We start from the raw sequence: 22657 nt of genomic DNA, 5'->3' as shown, positions 1-22657 counted from the left end.
GGCAATAATTGAATAATCAATACTGTGACGTAATTAAACACACCGAATTGAAATTATGGAACCGGTTGGGGTTGGGTTGTTTGGAGAAGGAAATCAGACAGCGAGGTCATCTGTCTCATCTAATTAGGGAAGGATGGGGAAGGAAGTCGGCCGTGCCCTTTAAAAGGAACCATCCCGCCATTTCTCTCGAGCGAATCAGGGAAATCACGGACTACCTAAATCACGATGGCCGGACGCGGGATTGAACCGTCGTCCTTCCGAATGCGAGTCCAGTGTCTAACCCCTGCGCCACCTCGCTCGGTTTGGAACATGTTATTACTACATATTCACCGAGTCGGTCGGACCTTAGGCCTATATGAGATTAAGCACCGTTTTCGGTATGTGTACCAAAAAAGAAGGATAAACATGAATGATTCGCTGAAGACTGTTTTCCATGCCATTTGTTAAGAATTCGGCTCAGTGGTGCAATAGAAAACTTCCAGTGTGCATTGTTTTGTATTTACCACCGCAGTGCGTACGCAACAATGAATTTAACTAAGGCAATACAGTAACTTCCTTTTGATGCGTGATCTAACTACGGAAAATGGTCCCCACGACAAACAAGCCCCTGAGCATACGGTCAGGCTCTACATAGCTGACTGACCCTATTGCTCGGAAACTTACAGCGGGGACGCGTCTGTGGAGCCGAAATGGCCACTCGTATTTCCGCTTGCGCCGGAGGCGGTCTGTGGGCGGACACTGGGACAAGGGCAGTGCAATCTGGCTGCTGGTGCTGTTGTGAGGAAGGCCGGGTGCCTGCAGAGTAGCTATGGGCTCTTCGCGTCCTCTGGCAGACCCCGACTGCGACGGCAATCCCGGCGCAATCCTAAACTTTGCCTCCTATGGCCTCTAGCTAAGCAAGCACGTAACACAGTTGGGATCCTGCTTCAGATGCGTTCATCGAAACAAGTTGCTGCTGTGCTACGACGCTCTTAGGTGTATTACCCTTCGAGGGAGGATGTAATGTAGTCATACGTGTACACGAAAATACATACAAGTTATTTCTACGCAAGTAACATGAATCACAGCACGAGAATTATGCGCAATATCAAGCAGCAGACTCACCAACAGTCAATTCACATATCGTTATCTATAATAAGAATGCTCTAACTTACATATTATTGTTTTAATTCTTACAGTTCCATAGTATAGCTGGTGGTAATGTCTTTGAAGGTGAAGAAACGTATGGTGCAATAAGTAAGCAAAACAGCATTTATATTTATTACACAACGTATGAGATCTAAAGATATGTTAGTAAATTATACTGTCACGATATTCGGTACTCAGAATATAATGCTTTTTTGACCTTGATTAATAATTACCATGAGTGTCGTGGATATAAGAAATCACTGCGGTTATGTTTTATTAGCTATTAAATTTATTTAATAATGATGGCGTTATGGACTTATTAGTGTAAGACCGGTAATTTGGCAAAGTACAAGCATGAATACGCTATTGTAAATGAATGTCCGCCACCCAGAAGTAAGGTTTCATTTTCTACTGATTTAGTAAGGCTGCTGATAAACTCATCAAGTGAATCTAACCCACAAAGATTGACAAAACGGTAAGATAATAGCATTCAGCGTTATTAATCAATAATACAAATGTTCCAGCAACATGTCAACAGTTATTTCGTATCTTTCTCTGGTAGTAGTGGTTCTGTTACATTGTATATGAGGTCATGAATCATTGTTCTTGGAAAAAAGAAACGTCACACAAAACTGGTAAAGCAATTAGCAGAAGTGGTAATAACAACAAACACGAAATTTGGGTGTATTATTTGCCCTTACACGACACTTCTTCCCATTCATTCTGTTACACGATACTTATTCCTGCGTATACAATGGCTAATATTTATAGAACATGTAGGGTACTAGGAAGAAACAGAATGTAGCTCCTCCTTTAGTCTGAAAACTTCTCTTTCAAACCAACAGCTCATTTCACGCAATTAGTACCAGGAGTAAGATTTACAGTCCAGCATTATGGTGCAGACAGGTTTATGCGTCATTCAGGAATTCAAATTATCAATAGGTTTCTTGCAACCATAAGCTCATAATTAAGGAATATGAGACATAAAGAATCTCTGAAGGACAATTGAAACACCTTTGAGAACTGACTTAATTATTAACGAAAGACTAAAGGCCTCCTTCTTGAAAACTCGTCATGTTCTCCCGTCTTATACTAATTTCGGAATTTGACTATAACCTTCCTATGTAATGGTATGAAAGCGTGGTGCACTGAGACGTCACGCTCGCGCTCGGCAATGCATCGTAAAACAAGATGTCCATAGGTGTAAGGAAAAAGGTTGTTATTGTTGTGGTCTTCAGTCCAGAGACTGGTTTGATGCAGCTCTCCATGCTACTCTGTCCTGTGCAAGCTTCTTCATCTCTCAGTACTTACTGCAACCTACATCCTTCTGAATCTGCTTAGTGTATTCATCTCTTGGTCTCCCTCTACGATTTTTACCCTCCACGCTGCCCTCCAGTACTAAATTGATGATCCCTTGATGCCTCAGAATATGGCCTGCAACCGATCCCTTCTTCTAGTCAAGTTGTTCCACAAATTCTTCTTCTCCCAATCCTATTCAATACTTCCTCATTAGTTATGTGGTCTATTAATCTTATCTTCAACATTCTTCTGTAGCACCACATTTCGAAAGCCTCTATTCTCTTCTTGTCCAAACTATTCATCGTCCATGTTTCACTTCAATACATGGCTACACTCCATACAAATACTTTCAGAAACTATTTCCTGACACTTAAATCTATACTCAATGTTAACAAATTTCTCTTCCTCATAAACGCTTTAATTTCCATTGCCAGTCTATATTTTACATCCTCTCTACTTCGGCCATCATCAGTTATTTTTCTCACCAAATAGCTAAACATCTTTACTACTTTAAGTGTCTCATTTCATAATCTAATTCCCTCTGCATCACCCGACTTAATTCGAACATTCGTTTTGCTTTTGTTGATGTTCATCTTATACCCTCCTTTGAGGACACTGTCCATTCCGTTCAACTGCTCTTCAAATTCCTTTGCTGTATCTGACAGAATTACAATGTCATCGGCGAACCTCAAAAGTTTTTATTTCTTCTCCATGGATTTTAATACCTACTCTGAACTTTTCTTTTGTTTCCTTTATTGCTTGCTCAATATACAGATTGAATAACATCGGGGATAGGCTTTAACCCTGTCTCACTCTCTTCCCAGCCACTGCTTCCCTTTCATGTCCCTCGACTCTTATAACTGCCATCTGGTTTCTGTTCAAATTGTAAATAGCCTTGCGCTCCCTGTATTTTACCCCTGCCACCTTCAGAATTTGAAAGAAAGTGTTCTAGTAAACATTGTCAAAAGCTTTCTCTAGGTCTACAAATGCTAGAAACGTAGGTTTGTCTTTCCTTAATCCATTTTATAAGATAAGTCGTAGGGCAATACTGACCTCACGTGTTCCAAAATTTCTGCGGAATCCAAACTGATCTTTCCCAAGGTCGGCTTCTACCAGTTTTTCCGTTCGTCTGTAAGGAATTCACGTTAGTATTTTGCAGCCGTGACTTATTAAACTGATAGTTCGGTAATTTTCACATCTGTCTACACCTGCTTTCTTTGGGATTGGAATTATTATATTCTTCTTGAAGTCTGAGGGCATTTCGCCTGTCTCATACATCTTGTTCATCAGATGGTAGAGTTTTGTCAGGCCTGGCTCTCCCAAGGCTGTCAGTAGTTCTAATGGAAGGCTGTCTACTCCCGGAACCTTGTTTCGACTTAGGTCTTTTAGTGCTCTGTCAAACACTCCATGCAGTATCATATCTCCTGTTTCATCATCATCTACATTCTCTTCCATTTCTAAAACATTGTCCTCAAGAACATCGCCCTTTGTGCTTTCCCTTCTTTATTTAGAACTGGGTTTCCATCTGAGCTCTTGATGTTCGTACAAGTGGTTCTCTTATCTCCAAAGTTCTCTTTAATTTTGCTGTAGGCAGTAGCTATCTTACTCCTAGTGATATGCGCCTCTGCATCCTTACATTTATCCTCTAGCCATCGCTGCTTAGCCATTTTGCACATCCTGTCGATCTCATTTTTGAGACGTTTGTATTTCTTTTTGCCTGCTTCATTTACTGCATCTTTATATTTTCTCCTTTCATCAATTAAATTCAATATTTCTTCTGTTACCCAAGGATTTCTACTAGCCCTCGTCTTTTCATCTACTTGATCCTCTGCTGCCTTCACTACTTCATCCCTCAAAGCTACCTATTCTTCTTCTACTGTATTCCTTTCCCCCATTCCTGTCAATTGTTCCCTTATGCTCTCCCTGAAACTCTGTTCAATCTCTGGTTTAGTCAGTTTATCCAGATCCCATCTCCTTAAATTCCCACCTTTCTGAAGTTTTTTCAGTTTTAATCTACAGTTCATTACCAATAGATTGTGGCCAGATTCCACATCTGCCCCTGGAAATGTCTTACAATTTAAAACGTCGTTCCTGAATCTCTGCCTTACCATTTATACTCTGTCTGAGACCTTCCAGAAAAAATGCCAGAGTCACAATTCTGACCAGCGCCAACGTAGATGTGTCACACGATGGGAAGGCCTTCACACCTCACCTTACCTACGTCTCACCCATTCTCTTGATGCCACTACGACGGAGGTCTGTTTGATGCGTGACCGAGACTGAGTGTGACGTCATAGGGCGCCATGCTCTTGCACCGTTACAGAGGAAGGTTGTAGGCTCTTTCGAGTCAAATTTCGAACTTCATCGTCGCAATTGGAGAAAATGGCCGGGTTTCAAATAACTGAGCCTTTCGTTTTGTTGTGCAGTTTGTTTTACATAACTACAGCAATGGAAATCAGTATACGGCAGGATCCCTACAAAAGTATGTCTGAACCATTCATGTTGCGAGTTTATTAAGAAAGAAGTAGATGTATATAAAACATGATCACAGAATTACATAGTTCCTTTCATAACATGAGTAACAAAATAAGGCGATTGCATTTCCTAGGGGAAATATTCTCTTCGGCACTGATTTTGTTATAGTGCGGAACTCTTGCAGTGAAATTGTTGCCCAATTCCCTCGTATCGCTCTCTTCAGCTGACCTTTTTTTTTTTATTTAGGGCAATGTGCTTCTGAGTGATTGGATGCGGCCCGCCACGAATTCCCCTCCTGTGCCAAAATCTTCAGCTCAGAATAAAGCTACGTTCTATTATTTGCCGGATGTATTCCAATCTGTGTCTTTCTCTACAGTTTTGCCGTCCACAGCTCCCTCTAGTACCGCAGAAGTTTACCCTTGATGTCTTAACACATGTCCTATGATCCTATCCTATCTCCTTTTCAGTGTTTTCCACATATTCTTTGTTATCAGATTCTGCGCAGAACCTCCTCATTCCTTTCTTTATCAGTCCACCTAATTTTCAACATTCGTCTGTAGCATCGGTTCTCTTCTGTTCCGGTTTTCGCAAAGACCACATTTCACTACCATACAATGCTACGTTCCAAATATATGTTCTCAGGAATTTCTTCCTCAGATTAAGAGCTATGTTTGATACTAGTAGACTTCTTTTGGCCAGGAATCCCCTTTTTGCCAGTGCTGGTCGCTTTTTATGTCCTCCTTTCTACGTCCGTGATTGGTTAATTTGTTGCCTAGGTAGTAGAATTCCTTAACTTCATCTGCTTCGTAACCATCAATTCTGATGTTACGTTTCTCGCTGTTCCCATTCCTGCTACTTCGCATTGCTTTCGTCTTTCTTCGATTTAGTCTCAGACCACATTCTGTACTCATTAGACGGTGCATTCCACTCAGCAGATCATGTACTTATTCTTCAATTTCACTCAGAATAACAATGTAGTCAGCGATTCGTACCATCGGTATTCTTTCAGCTTGAATTTTAATTCCAGTCCTGAACCGTTCACTGCTTCTTCGATGTACAGATTGAACAGTAGGGGCGAAAGACTACATCTCTATCTTGTACCCTTTTTAATGCAAGCACTTCGTTCGTGGTCGTACACTCTTATTATTCCCTCTCGGCTCTTATACATAGTGTATATTACCCGTCTCTCCCTATGGCTTGCCCCTATTTTTCTCAGAATTACGAACATCTTGCACCATTTTACATTGTCGAAGACTTTTTCCAGGTCGACAAATCCTATGAATGTCTCTTGATTTTTCTTTAGTCTTGCTACCATTATTAACCGCAACGTCAGAATTGCCTCCCTGATGCCATTACCTTTTCTAAAGCCAAACTGATCATCATCTAGCATATCCTCAATTTTCATTTGCGTCCTTTTGTATATAATTCTTGTAATCAACTTGGATTCATGTGCTGTTAAGCTGATTGTGTGATAATTGTCGCACTTATCAGTTCTTGCAGTCTTCAGAATTAGGTGGATGATATTTTTCCGAAAGTCAGATGGTATGTCGCCAGACTCACACATTCTACACACTAACGTGAATAGTCGTTTTGTTGCCATTTTCCCTAACGATTTTAGAAATCCAGATGGACTGTTAGCTGCTCTTTCTGCCTTATCTGATCTTAAGTCCTCCAAGCTCTCTTGAATCCTGTTTCTCTTCTAAATCGATTCCTATTTCTTCTTCTATCTCACCAGTCACATCTTCCCCCTTGATACTGTCCTTGAATGCACCCTTTCCACCTACCCGCTCTCTCCTCTGCATTTAACAGCAGAATTCCCGTTGTAGTCGTAATGCACTCTCGTCAGACACATGGCCTCAAATTACTTTCCATTGCTTTAAACACGTCCTGCCACTATTCCCCAAAGGTTTTCCACGGGTTTCAAATCAAGGCTACCTGCAGGCCAGGGCAAGACATCCACATCCTTATATTAAAACCTCTTTTTCTTATGCGGAAACCTGCACAGACCCATTATCTTGTTGAAACATTAAGCTTCCGGTCCCTATGTCTTCATACATTCTAATCCGTTTTTTTCTCCAGAATCTCGGTGCACATGTTCATTCCAGTGTTCATCCAAACAATGCGTGCTTTGTCTTTTGCAGATTGCTGCCCAAATCATAACACCCACCACCAAAATTTCTCCTCATTCTTACCTGATGCTTTCCTCTCAGATCACACCAATCATGTTTAAATCGTGCCCTGAGGAAGGCAGTTTCAATTCGGCCGAAACGTTGGTTTTCGTTTATTACTGTTGTTAGTTTTTAGCAATGACGCGGCATAATACCCAGAAAAATTTTACTGACTATGACACAAGCTGAGGAAACCTACGTTCTTATATGCTTAAATCCATCTGGACCATCTAAATTAATCTTCTTCTCAACAATGAAGGTCACTTTATCCCAGATCCACGATATAAGTCAGTTAACTCCAGCCTAGTCTGTTTATGTTTGAGTGTTAGGGTAGGTTTCTGCAGTTGTTTCTGGAATGCTTGACGTATTCTTTTGACAAAATTTGTCTTACACGTCTGGCAGTTACTGGTAACTGTAAAATAGCAATGAGTTAAGAAGAATAACGGTTTGCGGGCCTTTCTTTGCGCAAAAGTAAGCTTTCGATACCATAAATACTTTGCGCGTTTTTTCCGTTCTGTCCATATTGTGCGCCGAATTGTAAATCACTGTTCTTGAACGTTCCAACTTCTTGGCGATTTAACGACTAGAGCATCCCATTTCCTTCTACACATCGATTTTTTTCTTTTTCATCACGTGAAACTGTTTTCCGCGTGGATGCATCACAATCGTGGTTTATGTACACAACGCGCAATGTCACTAATTGTGTACGTTTCCTATCTACAAGAATGTCTCCGACACACACACTAAAACCGCACAGAGTCCACTGCCTTTATATTGAGTTCCGGCCTCTACCACCTGAATCGTTGATGTCTTGTTATTTGCTGTACTACAGACATCAATTGCTGTACCATTTGTCTGATTTGTCAGTATACTGGATCTCATACTGTTGCATATGCACTGTGCGCAAGTATTCCAACCGACAGTGTTAATTTTCCTGCAAATATCCATGTAGGAGTCTTTAATTTAGCGCAGCGAAATGACGTGGAAACAATGTCTACGGAAAAAACTTATATTTTATTAAGACGTAACACATTCTACATACAGGCTACGCACAAGATCTCGTCGCCAATCAATAATCGTAGAATACCGCTTCACAGAGGTCTAAAGCGCTTGGCACAATGTATCCTATGCACAATTATACACACAGGAAAAGTACTTTGTCCACATATCTCCAGCACTTTATAGTGATTTCCACTACTGTAGCTGTCAAACTGGCATAACTTGGATATTCATGTTGCCAATTTTCTGTTAGAAACGAGTTCTCATAAGTAATTCTGTTGTAGACTGGGTGTAAGATGATCCCGGCCAGTTTCTGTACATTGGGCACAGCTGCTTCCTTGACTCGACCATCTTCAGTCTTCTACCTTCTCTTTCTTGGTATAGTTGTACTCACACAAATCTCCAGCTGAAGAAAGCTTACTGAATGATCGACGTGCATTTTCCTTGTGTTTCCATTTCGTAACTGTACATACGGCTATTGTTACCGCCTGTAGCCGTTTGCGCTTCGCAGCTGAAGGCTGTCAAAAGAGCTGCCAGATGTCAGGGATTTACTTAAGTTTATTCGACTCTAGGATTGTCTTAGTAGCAAAGAACAAATTATTAAAACTTCATGCATGATCCAGCATTTTTTTTACGCAACTCACTCCTTATGACGTGATATCTGCTTAACTAGGTGTGGTATCATAATTTTGTAGGTTCATTTAGTGGCGTATTTGGATACGATCTCATATTTATTCCGAATAAATTTAGTAACACACTCATCTCATTTTTTATGACCTATCTCCTGAACCACAGGTGGTAGGTGATTCTTACCCCGACACCTAATGTTGCCTGACAGTACAAGCTATGTGTGTCGAGTTTGGTTGAAATCGGTCAAGTTGTTTACGAGCAGATGTACAACATACACACGCACACATACACATACACACACACACACACACACACACACACACACACACACACACAAACAAACATACGTCCATTTCTGTAAAATGTATGGATATGAATGGTACGTAATATCAGAGTTGCACACAGCTTCAGTGCAGTAATGCGGTCTATGTAATAAAGCGTAGCAGACTGTATGCATCGGCATTGTATGGCTAGAAAAGCGTAAAAATTGTGCACTTTGGTTAGGTATCCATTAAAACATTTGTGGTAAGATTACTAATTAATGTGTTAATGAAAAATGTATACGATTGTTGGCATTTCTACACCCACGAAGACCATCTCACTTAGACCCTGTGAATCAAACATTATCGCATCAGTTCTTTCGTTATTCCATTGATGAGCAAAACATGACCCCTTCCCACCGCGAGCCACAATAACGCCCGGTGGCGTTGCAGGCAGACAAGTGATGTGATAACAAAAGAATGCAGGGTGACCCCTTTCTCTTCACCACCTAAATAACAATTCTTCCACAGGTAAAGTAAAAAATATATCAAGTGAATATTGTCAGGTACCAAGAGGACATTACGACTGCCTCACATGAAATTTTACTCGTTACGGAGATATGAACAAAAGCATATCTTTTATAAATACCACTCTGTGATTTTTTGTTCAGTTTGAAACTTCCCCTTAGAAAAATTTATAAATGACTGTGCTGATAAACCTCTTACGTTGTTTGCTTTTCAAACAGCTGGGCAAAACTGAACATTCTCAGACATAACTCTCTTTACTTATTCTGATCTACACTGAACTGACACGCAACATTTTTAGCGCAATGCAGTCTGACTTTCAATAATCTCTATAAAAGAATGGCCCTGACTAACGATAACCTATACCTTTCATGAATCACTTACCACACAAAAATCTTCGTTACTCGAACTACTGCAATACAGCGTGCGCCAATACTGCCAGCTAAATAAAAGATTCTAAGTAAAGAAGGCACTAACTACTGATAGGCATAGTTAGCAAATGAAAGATTTTGATAGAGAACAAACAATGTATTTACCTTAATAGTGTTCAAAAGTCATAATATACACTCCTGGAAATTGAAATAAGAACACCGTGAATTCATTGTCCCAGGAAGGGGAAACTTTATTGACACATTCCTGGGGTCAGATACATCACATGATCACACTGACAGAACCACAGGCACATAGACACAGGCAACAGAGCATGCACAATGTCGGCACTAGTACAGTGTATATCCACCTTTCGCAGCAATGCAGGCTGCTATTCTCCCATGGAGACGATCGTAGAGATGCTGGATGTAGTCCTGTGGAACGGCTTGCCATGCCATTTCCACCTGGCGCATCAGTTGGACCAGATTTCGTGCTGGACATGCAGACCGCGTGAGACGACGCTTCATCCAGTCCCAAACATGCTCAATGGGGGACAGATCCGGAGATCTTGCTGGCCAGGGTAGTTGACTTACACCTTCTAGAGCACGTTGGGTGGCACGGGATACATGCGGACGTGCATTGTCCTGTTGGAACAGCAAGTTCCCTTGCCGGTCTAGGAATGGTAGAACGATGGGTTCGATGACGGTTTGGATGTACCGTGCACTATTCAGTGTCCCCTCGACGATCACCAGAGGTGTACGGCCAGTGTAGGAGATAGCTCCCCACACCATGATGCGCGTGTTGGCCCTGTGTGCCTCGGTCGTATGCAGTCCTGATTGTGGCGCTCACCTGCACGGCGCCATACACGCATACGACCATCATTGGCACCAAGGCAGAAGCGACTCTCATCGCTGAATACGATACGTCTCCATTCGTCCCTCAATTCACGCCTGTCGCGACACCACTGGAGACGGGCTGCACGATGTTGGGGCGTGAGCGGAAGACGGCCTAACGGTGTGCGGGACCGTAGCCCAGCTTCATGGAGACGGTTGCGAATGGTCCTCGCCGATACCCCAGGAGCAACGGAGTCCCTAAATTGCTGGGAAGTGGCGGTGCGGTCCCCTACGGCACTGCGTAGGATCCTAAGGTCTTGGCGTGCATCCATGCGTCGCTGCGGTCCGGTCCCAGGTCGACGGGCACGTGCACCTTCCGCCTACCACTGGCGACAACATCGATATACTGTGGAGACCTCACGCCCCACGTGTTGAACAATTCGGCGGTACGTTCACCCGGCCTCCCGCATGCCCACTATACGCCCTCGCTCAAAGTCCGTCAGCTGCACATACGGTTCACGTCCACGCTGTCGCGGCATGCTACCAGTGTTAAAGACTGCGATGGAGCTCCGTATGCCACGGCAAACTGGCTGACACTGACGGCGGCGGTGCACAAATGCTGCGCAGCTAGCGCCATTCGACGGCCAACACCGCGGTTCCTGGTGTGTCCGCTGTGCCGTGCGTGTGATCATTGCTTGTACAGCCCTCTCGCAGTGTCCGGATCAAGTATGGTGGGTCTGACACACCGGTGTCAATGTGTTCTTTTTCCAGGAGTATATATATATATATATATATATATATATATATATATATATATATATATATATATATATATATATATATATATATCTTCAGGACATCCAGTCTTACAAATTTACTGTCTGTGATGGACACACGTCCAGATCACCCGCTCTCAAAACTCCGCCATCTCTATCTCTCCACATCCATCACTGCTGGCGGCTCACCTCCAACTGCGCAACGCTACGCGCTGTTAACAGCCAACTTCCCAACACTACAACAGCAAATTCCAACAATGCCAACCAGCCACAAACTGCACACAGCACAGTCCGTGATTTTCATACAGAGCGCTACGCGGCGTTACCAACCTAAACAGCCTACTTACAAGTTCTCCATTCCTCTTCTCAAGACCTGTTCTGAAATGTATCACAGTGCACGGTTCATGTTAACATTGCGTTATTAAAAACTGAATTTTATCTCCTGAATTAGTGAACAGTTCGTGTAAGGGAAGGTAACATGTCACTCGACCACAATATCTTTGTGCACCTCAAAGTGATGTCTTTTCAGGAGGCGTATCGTGGGTTTGTATCGTAGTATTTCAGGAGAACACGTTGAACGACTACATAGTATACAGACAACTGTCTTAAAATCATTCTCAATGCGATGCATTTTGCTTTGTCATGAATGTACTTATTTACGGTAATGTATTTCCGATAACGGCCACGGGAGGGCGAGTGCAGTAATACCACGGTCAAATAGCAATTCGTTTATTTTGCTGGATTTAACAGTAAATAAATGGTATGATGAGGAAAATGCACTCCAGTTATTCAGCCGACCATCTTCAGTCTTCTATCTTCTCTTTCTTGGTATAGTTGTACTCACACAAATCTCCAGCTGAAGATAGCTTACTGAATGAACAACGTGCATTTTTCTTGTGTTTCCGTTTCTTACTGTCAACTGCAGAAAGCTGGACGATTGCTCGGATTAAGAAAAGGTGTATGATAGAAATGACAGGGATTCTATCTTCAGTGAATGCGGAAGAGAATTACAAGACATACTGAATGCAATTAAGAACCTACTGACCACAGAATACCGACCGACAGTACCAGGAGGAAAGAGAATGCAATGAGACTAGTGATAAATTTACCATAAAAATTGGGGACCACAAATTAGGCTAACTTAAGAAATTCTACTACCATGGAAGCAAAGTACCTATGACAGACGAAGCAAGGCAGCATATAAAACAAACTAGCATAGGAAAAGATGGCTCTATCAGTCATAACAGGTCTATTAATATCAAACATTGACTTTAATGTGACAAATGTATGTATGATAATGTACGTCTGGAGTACTGCATTGTTCGAAATTGAATCATAGACTGTTAGTTTTATTTTTTTAATTTTGTTTTACATGTCAAGTTCCATAGGACCAAATTGAGGAGCAGATCTCCAAGGTCATGGAACGTGTCAGTACATGAACTTACAACATAAAAGTAATAACAGATAAAAATAAATGCTCATGAACCTGAAAAAAGTCAGTCCATAAGTTTAAGCAAACGCTATTAGCAATACAATGAGATTCAGCTTAATTTTTCAAGGAACTCCTCGACAGAATAGAAGGAGTGACTCATGAGAAAACTCTTCAGTTTCGATTTGAAAGCGTGTGGATTACTGCTAAGATTTTTGAATTCGAGTGGCAGCTTGTTGAAAATGGATGCAGCAGTACACTGCACACCTTTTTGCACAAGAGTTAAGGAAGTCCGATCCAAATGGAGATTTGATTTCTGCCAAATATTACAAAGCTGCTTATTCTTGGAAATAAACTAATATTAGTAACAAGAAACGACAATAAGAAATAGTAAAGCGGTAAAGACGAGAAGCTAAGGGTTTTAGATATGTTTCCATACAATAATGTTGAAAATGAGGTGGACTGATAGAAGGCAAGGAATGAGAAGGTCGTCGAGGAAATATATGTTTAAAAAACACTGACAATAAGGGACAGAATGATAGGACATATGTTAAGACATCAGGGAATAACCTCCGTGGTGCTAAAGAGGGCTGTAGAGGGTAAAGACTGCAGAGAAAGATAGAGATTAGAATACATCCAATAAATAACTGACGACGTGGGTCTAATTTCTACTCTGAGGTGAAGCATGGTCGACCTCCTCTCGGTTATCCTACGAATATAGCTTATAAATTTGAGTTTAATAAAAATGGGCAGGTTACATCAGCTTATATCAAGAGCAACAACCAGCCCGATACTCACTTCTGTAATGTAATACTCAACAACTTGCGGTGATCTCACAGGCGTGTGGGACTTAATTTCGACACAGACTTATCTTAAGAGTCCAGGCGCACAGTCTCGACCTGTTAAACCCACCTGTCCTTACCCATGATGCAGTTGTGGGTACCCCTCTGTGCTCCTCATTGAACCTTGAACACTTGGAAAGCGGTGGATACACCGTTAAAGAAAGGTCAAACTAGTCTTGTAAAATCAATTAAATTATCCATCTCTTTGCCCTACAATTAAGTTGACGTATAGAATTTACAGCATTTATTGAAAGCTGCCAACAGTACTCATCAGGATTCGAATCTGAACCGAATTCCGACTGGCGACACAATTCCGCCCTCCTAAATTTAACTTCACACACCTAACATCAATGCTCTCCCACGCGGCAGCTATACACAATTCACCAGTATAGTTTCGGAATCTGCCGGCAACAAAACGATTTCTTCAGGACACAAGCTACATTATTCCCTGAAATATCGACCACGCGGGCGTCATCGACAGTCTACAGCAACACTGAGGCAGTACACAGCTGAATAGTTAGCCTTGTCCCAGATACTGACAGCTGGCTGAGAGTTGATGTACGAAGTGCCAAAAGCTTTGTTCAGTGAAAATATCTCCATCTAAGTTTGTAGATACTGTCACCAGGATAATTATAGTTTGAAATACCAATTAAAAGCCTGCCTACAAGACTGTACTCATTCAAACCTATTGACTACGAAATGAACAAATTCAAAGATTATAACGTAACCAAGGTCGATTGCCATGTGCCCTAGGTCCGACCTCAGCCAAGACCCGACACGATATCCCCTGCGCAATGGTCGGTTGGTCCTACTTACAACTCTTGAATCTTCTGAGACGTCAGACAAATCACTTTATCAGTTTTTTCTATCTTAACTGTAGAGGCCTACATGGATTCCTCCAGTATGAAATAATTCTCTCTTTATTCTTACTCTTATGAAAATGCATTTTACTGGTGAACTAATTTTATTTCCACGATTGCCCATTCCTTGGACTGATCCGTCTGCCAGTTGCCAAGTGGTATCTCACACTCACTCACTGGTCATACCGGACACGAGAGTCCATTACCGCAGCAACGTATTTTCGCCATCTGTCCCTGTCTTGGGCTATTTACTTCCATTCACCTTCAATACCTAGGCTCCTCAAATCAGCCTTCACATTGTCCTCCCATCTACGCCTCGGACTCCCCACAGGACGTTTTTTCTCTAAGTGCCCTACCAGTACTTGCGCGCTGCCCTGCCTTCATCCATTCGAGCTAGGTGACCCGCCCATCGCAGCCTACGTCATTTAATAATACTGGTTATGTCAGGGCTTGAATAGAGTTCGTGAACCTCTTAGTTATGCATTTTGCGCCACTCTCCGCTAATGTCATCCCTTTTTGCTCAGAAATTTTTCCTCAAAATTTCATTTTCATTTTGCACAGTCAGAGACCAAGTTTCGCACTCATACAGCATAACTGGTAGAATAATAGTTTCGTATATTCTAGTCATTAAATTCCTAGACAATACCGGTGGTGAAAGTAGTCTATGCAGCGAGAAGCAGCACGCATTTCCCGCCCGAAATCTCTTCTTCAGTTCGGATTCAATCTCATTTCTCGAAGTGATGTCCGCGCCTAGATACTTAAATGTGTTCACTTTTTTGAACTGTACGTCTCCAACTCTTAACATTTACTGATCTACTGCTGTTGGCATTCTAGTAGTGACCAATTCTTTCGTTTTGTCTTCACTTAGACCTACACCTTCACTATCCTTGATCAACGCATTCACATTTGCTGTTACGTATTCTTTCCTATCGCTAATGATGTTTAGATCATCTGCATACCCTAATATCTTAATATTTCCATTTAACTCCACACCCTCTGAATTATCTGCTGCCATTCGTACAATATATTCTAGGACTAAATTAAAAAGTAGCGGAGACAGGGCATCTCCCTGCTTAAGTCCGTTTGTAAGTAGGCTGTTTAGGTTTTTTTATTGGTAAAGCCACATAGCGCTCTGTATGAAAAATCACTGGCTGTGCTGTGTGCAGTCAGTGGCTGCTTGGCATTGTTGTAATACTCGCCATTGTAGTGTTGGGCGGCTGGATGTTAACAGCGCGTAGCATTGCGCACTTGGAGGTGAGCCGCCAGCAGTGGCGGATGTGGGGAGAGAAATGGGGCAGTTTTGAAATTTGTAAGACTGGATGTCTTCAACTGCAGTATATATTATGACTTTTGATGATATTAAGGTAAGTACCTTGTTTGTTCTCTATTAATATCTTTCATTTTCTAACTATACCTATCAGTAGTTAGTGCCTTCCGTAGTTTGTATTTTTTATGTAGCTAGCAGTATTGGCGCACTCTATATTGCAGTAGTTTGAGTAACGATGATTTTTGTGAGGTAAGTGATTTGTGAAACGTATAGGTTAATTTAGTCAGGGCCATTCTCTTGTAGGGATTACTGAACGTCAGATTGCGTTGCGCTAAAAAAATATTGTGTGTCAGTTTAAGCACAGTCTTGTATAATTTTTCTACGGGGACGTTTCATATGGCGACTCTGCCAGGATACCTCACTGCAATCTTCTGATTTTTTTTCTTGTAGTTTGTGTAATTAGTGTAGCTTTTGTTTATTGCTAGTTCGTAATTGTAGAGATAATCTCCTTTGTAGTTGTGGTCTGTCATTGCTGTACAGTAAAACAGTTGTGGCATGCATGTAGAATTGCACCAAGTATTTCGCAGCTGCGCTTGCAATTAACTAGATGGTATCTGCTATGTCAATGTGTTCTCGTATTTTTGCTCTTCAAATTGTTTTTCTGTGTTGTGTGAAATATTGTGACAATAATGGCGTGTGAAAAACGTAATACTAGGCTACAAATTAAACTGAGAAATGACAGTGAGGACGAAAGAAGTGTGTTAGCGCCACCGTGTAATGAATTAACTAATGTTCAAAGTAGTAATTTGGTAATTGTGCATAGGGAAATGGAGCGGGTCGCAAATAATGGTGTAGGCATTGAAACAATTAGTGAACAGGGAAGCATTATCGATGGATCGGTCGGCAACAGCTCGCATAAGGAATCCGAAATGACAGGAGACAATCTTGCAAATACTATACATTCAGGTTTTGCGTCCTCACCGTTTTCTCAAATAAGTCAAGACACATTTTCTGTTTGTCAAAATTTGAACGCTGCCGGTGCAAATGCACTGCCGAAAAGCATAGAGGAATATATTTCAGACAGTAATACATTATTATTGCAGTTAATGCAACAAATGGAACAAAATCAGAGACAAACACAGCAGAAGCTTCAAAAGTTAGACACAATGGAACAAAATCAGAGACAAACACAGAAGAAGCTTCAAAAGTTCGACACAATGGAACAACACCAGAGACAAACACAGCAACAGTTAGACACAATGGAACAAAGTCTTCAAATGTTAGACACAATGTAACAAAAGCTTCAAAAGTTAGACTCAGTGGAACATACGCTTGAACAAACACGTGAAGATTTAACTACTGAGTTGCATAAAATCGAATCGAAAAGTCAAAAAGTCTGTAACGACGTAAAAACACAAATTTGTGAGCATTTCCAGTCTATTTTTTCGCGGCATGAAAATACAGTACAGAATCACGAATCAGCCATAAAAGAACTGCAAACTATTGTTCATGAAAATCATGAGACGTTGCAAGCTAAAATTGACTCAATTGCATCTACCGATTCGATTACACAACTTGCAAAAACTCCGCAAAACTTAAAGGACACAGTAGATACGATTTCAACACAAATGGACACACTGAAATTTGGTCCAGAAAAACACACTGAGGAAATAAGTACACTATCGGAGAAAGTAGCCGAACTTTCGGATCAGTTCATTAACTTATCTGCAAAGCTAGATGATAATCCGAATGATACAGAAGAATGCGAACAAATTAGGAAATTCAAACAAAATCAGAATCAAATTAATACGCAACACCAAAGAGAAATCCGGGAAGTACAAGATCAGCTGACACAGGTAATACAAGAATTACGTATTTCAGAGGACACTCGTGCTCCAATACGGGAAGAGAGAAATAGAAATACGGAACAGCCACAAAATAATAACACAGGGCACTTCGAAAATTATGAAAGAAATTGGCAAGGTATACCGAATTTTGAGATGGAACCGCCGAAACGACGTAACAATGACCGACATGCGACTCGTCGACATGATGATTTTCACTATAAGTGTTCATTACTACACGTAAATTCAAAACATTTAAGAATTCCGGCAACGACATTCATCCACAAGCGTGGCTCCATCAATTCTCTCTTTGTTTTCCTCCTAACTGGTCACTGGAGCACAGATTAGAATTTATGTGTGGCTACTTAGAGAATGCACCAGCTGTAAGAATGCGATCGGTCATTCACGATTGTCACAGTGAAGGAGCATTTTATCATGCCTTTCTCTCAGCATATTGGTCTCAAACTTCACAAGACCGAGTAAAACATAGCATCATTATAATGAAACATTTCGAACCATCTGAATTTTCCAGTCGTATGAAATATTTTGAAGATATATTGCATAAGAATCAGTATCTTTCAAACCCCCCAGAACTCATCCGCATGTGCTTAATCAAATTGCCTGAACATTTACGACACATTATTTTGGTAGGACGTTGCAAAGACGACACTGAAGCTTTTCAGCGACTCTTACAAGAACTGGAAATTGACACTGACGATCGCGGAACGCAAAAACAGAAGCACAACAATTACAGGTCATATCCGTCGCAATTCCGCGATGAAAGAAATAACAACTGGACACGATAAGGCTATTCTCACAACACAAATCGTGACCAAAACAGACACCACCCGTATGACAACCACTGGTAGAGTAATAGTTACAGAGAAAGACCATATTTCCGTAGTAATGAACATTACAGAGACAATCATAGAAACAGACAATATGGCAACCAGAACTATTATTATCACGGGAGACAGAATAACTTCAGACGCAACGGTCCAGCGCGCAGTTACGATTCAGGGAGAAATTCTCCACCACGTGGCCGACAAGAAAGAAACTATGGAATCTACCGACATGACGACAGACGATATGATCGTAACGACAGACCTGAGTTGCATCAGAACTGGCGAGCTTCAAACAGGGCAGGGCCTTCTCGTCATGGTGAATTTGTAGAAGTTAGGTCTCCTAATCCCAATAACGACGCGCGCCAAGAAAGAGACAGACAATGACTCGCACCGTAGGCAGCCACGTGCGCCGGATGGCTCCGCAAAAAATAACATAGACGCTAACCTTGAGAAAAATTTTAGCATTCTTTACCGAAGTATAGAGCATGATAATTGAGTTCAAGTTGAAACTCTGCGTACTAGGAAGAGTAAAGGTTTACACCACAATTCACAAGTAAAACCGTTTATTGAAAGATAATCTGCTTTTTAACTTTGTCTTTGCCATACAAGTTATCACTTCACACCACTAGTACAATTTGTCACACTGAGAAACTACACGATTATATCACGACGCAACTAATGTGTGACACAATTTACATTGTGCTTTTGCGGTGTATCTGTTTTATATCTACACAGTTTTTCTGAATTCTTCTGGAAAGGAAAACATGTTTTAGAAGTAACTTTGTGCTATAGCTACATTTTCTGTAGCACAACAATACGTTACAGTACAGTACTTACTTCATCACGGCAATAAGGTTAGTAACTACGATATCGATACGCAAAGCATTTCACTTTTGTTTATCATGAGGTAAGTACATTGACTTCTGCATAACGTAGCTTTCGGAGGACGATAACTACGACACTTCCACAGAGATTATCTTACAACACGACGCACAGTTTAGCGCTACAGTACACGTAGTTGAGTGATTAATTTTGTACTTAAAACATTTATTTTTAAAGATATTTGAAGTACAATGATATAAAGCTTTTCCGTGATACATTTCGTTCCATTGCTGTAATCTGTAACACCTGAGGATATAATTACACATCCTCGGGGGTACACGCCTACTTTGTGTACCATGTGTCTGGCAACCACAAGGAGCCCTAGCTAATATGGTATTTGCTTATACAACTTTACACATCGGTACCATATTTCTCTAACACATAAATTACGCAGCTATCTGATCATTTAACTGGGAGAGACAAACATTTATTTTACTACATCAGTGACAGATGTTTACGTAATTAAGAAAGTGGGATAACTTCACACTTACGAAATTGTATTTTGTCTGTACTTTGTGAACTGTTCATACTTTTTCGGAACCATTGTGATACTCTGAGAGGTTTGAATGATGTATATGGTATGGCATCATGATCTTTAAAGTACGTTTGAGGTAGATGACACTATTTAAATTAGCAGAGAATTTTTTTTAGGTTTTGAAATTATTGCAGAAAGCTACGAAGTTTTTGAGATTTGGCTGAGGTTTTATGATGTTATGATGACGATGTGTATTACGCTGTTGCGGTATGTCTATGATCAATAAGCTGATGCTATATGAGAAATATGATTATGCCACATATTTATTATGATGAAATATTGAAGAAGTGTCTACGAATATGTATATGTGTAATAAAGCAAGGAATAATGAGTAGTGGTTAGGGACTCTGGTTTGTGAAAAAGGATGTTGAAAACCGAGAATCGTACTTTAAGATTTATGAAATGTATGTAAATACGTGAATGTATCACAATGCAGACGAAAATTTTTTGGACACTATTATATTTATAGGATTTTATTTTCTACACATTTGTAACGCAAATTCTTGACCTGTGAATTTTTTTATAAGAGACTGCCACTGTAGCGGAAACTGGTGTCGTAAATATTTCGGTAAGAAAGTTAAGTGACCACCTGCACGTAATGCGTCGTGGGCACCCAGCTGCGCGACAGCCACCTGGAAACAAGCCATTAGTGTGTGCCTTTCAGAGGCACAAGAAAAAAAAGGCCATTATCCTCACTATTGACATTTCTTTGTAGAATGCGTCGCAAATACGACACGCTCAAAGTTGAAAACATATGATTATACTTTGGAGTTCTTAATTTATGATATTTACTGAAATGAAATGATGAGAAACGTTTCATGTCTACTGTCTTACTAGTTGGAAGATTGTTTACTGCATTATGAAATGCCTTATGGCTAGCGAATGACGTTTCAGGCCTTGCTTTGCCTATTTTGTTTAATATCTAGTTTCTAGCTGCACTGCAGCATTGGTTACAATAAAATTTAATGGATGTACTAATATAGATATTTTATGCCTAAGATCCAGTACATAATAACTTTATAATATATTTCAAAAAAACGAGGGAGCACAAAAAGACATTTCCCTTCACAGGAACTGTATACATAATTTTCTTTTCAAGTACTTGGTAATTTTTATGGTAGAATAACTTCTTGTGGTGCACCACTTTAATGACATAGATATTAATATGTGAATAGACATTTCCCTTTTCTGCATTGTTGTCTTTACTGTAATATTTTTTCTGCTTGAGCTTTGTCATGTTTAGTTATAAGCTATTGCATTTGCTGCTGCTGTGTGCCAGGCATAGTGCTACTGAATTTCACTTTGTATTACTCTGTTAAGCCAGTTTTACTACGGATTTATTTTTCTTGTTCGTTGCAACTGCTTTGCCAATTTCGATTTTTTTTTGGTCATTGCTCTTTGTGTTAATTGTTTTGTGCTGCTGCAATTCGTCGTCCCTTAGTTTAGCATCTGAGCTCAGTAGGTTTAAGTTAGCTTAAGAGGGGGTAGACTATATAAGAAACTATGATGAATTGGAAGAAAAGCATTGAGAAGCTATAAGAAAATGGTTTGGCCAAAAAAGTAGTGTAAAATGGAGAAATGGAGTGTACAATGTTGAAATAAGAGGGACAATCTATGGAATGAAGTTTTGGGTTGGACTGCAGTACCAAATGTTACCCTGAAAACAAACCCTGTCCTTTCCTTTTGAGTTGTCCCACTATGTGTTTGTGTACCCTTGTGTATTTATTTTCTTCCTGTCTCTGTGTACTGTTTCATAGAATTTTTTTCTCTTCTCACACTAAGCTACATTCACTATGATGAGGAATACTGTCATCCTCAAATATAATTTGCATTAATGTTATTTAGTTCGTAAAGATGTTTACGCATTATTTATTATGTTTTGTTCTAATGCTCATGTGGGAAGTTGATGTTTCAAAAGTTATTCTGATCTTTTATGTATTTCCTTATGTCATAATTCCTATAACACTGATGTATTTGTTATTTCGATTGTTTTCTAAAGCCCCAATTACTACAAATGTTATCTGTATTGTTATGATCTTTAATGATGGATTTTGTACCTTTGTTAATGTATTCTTATGTTATAAAATTGTAATTGACACCAGTTCATCACATTAAGTAACTTGTAAGTTACATTTCACTGCACACGTTTCTGTTGGTCATAGTATATGGACAATATGTGAGAAGTAGGGACTCATAGTGCTTGCATATGTGTTAATAATTCAGCAAGAGACTGGATAACAGCATTGTTGGTTCTAAGGACATTTCAAAAAAAATTATTGTGAGTGCACAAGTGGTGGTTCATGTACTTGCCATATTGTCTGCAAGACTCTTCGATGGTGATTGTGCACCTGCACAGTCGCAACAGATGGCTGCTGGCCGTCTCTACAAGGACTATAGTGGGTCTACACCTTTGATGACTCACCAATACCATTATTTCTACAAGGACTGCAGTGGGTCTGCACCTCTGGTGGCCCACCAACACCATACTCTCTACCAGGACTACAGTGGGTCTGCTCTGTGATGACCAACCTACCGATATTCTTCAAAACTTCGACTGACTCTGCTGTGGGTATGCTCTGTTGTGGGCCATTACCTGTCAGCATGTCTTTCCGTTGGAAGGACAACACTACTTCTTCAAGATTGCATGGAAATCCACTACTTCCATGTGCATTCTCTTTTACTGCTCAGACT

Source organism: Schistocerca gregaria, chromosome 1 (genome assembly GCF_023897955.1).
Source record: "Schistocerca gregaria isolate iqSchGreg1 chromosome 1, iqSchGreg1.2, whole genome shotgun sequence".
NCBI classification, from domain to species: domain Eukaryota; kingdom Metazoa; phylum Arthropoda; class Insecta; order Orthoptera; family Acrididae; genus Schistocerca; species Schistocerca gregaria.
This window is presented reverse-complemented; position numbering follows the sequence as displayed.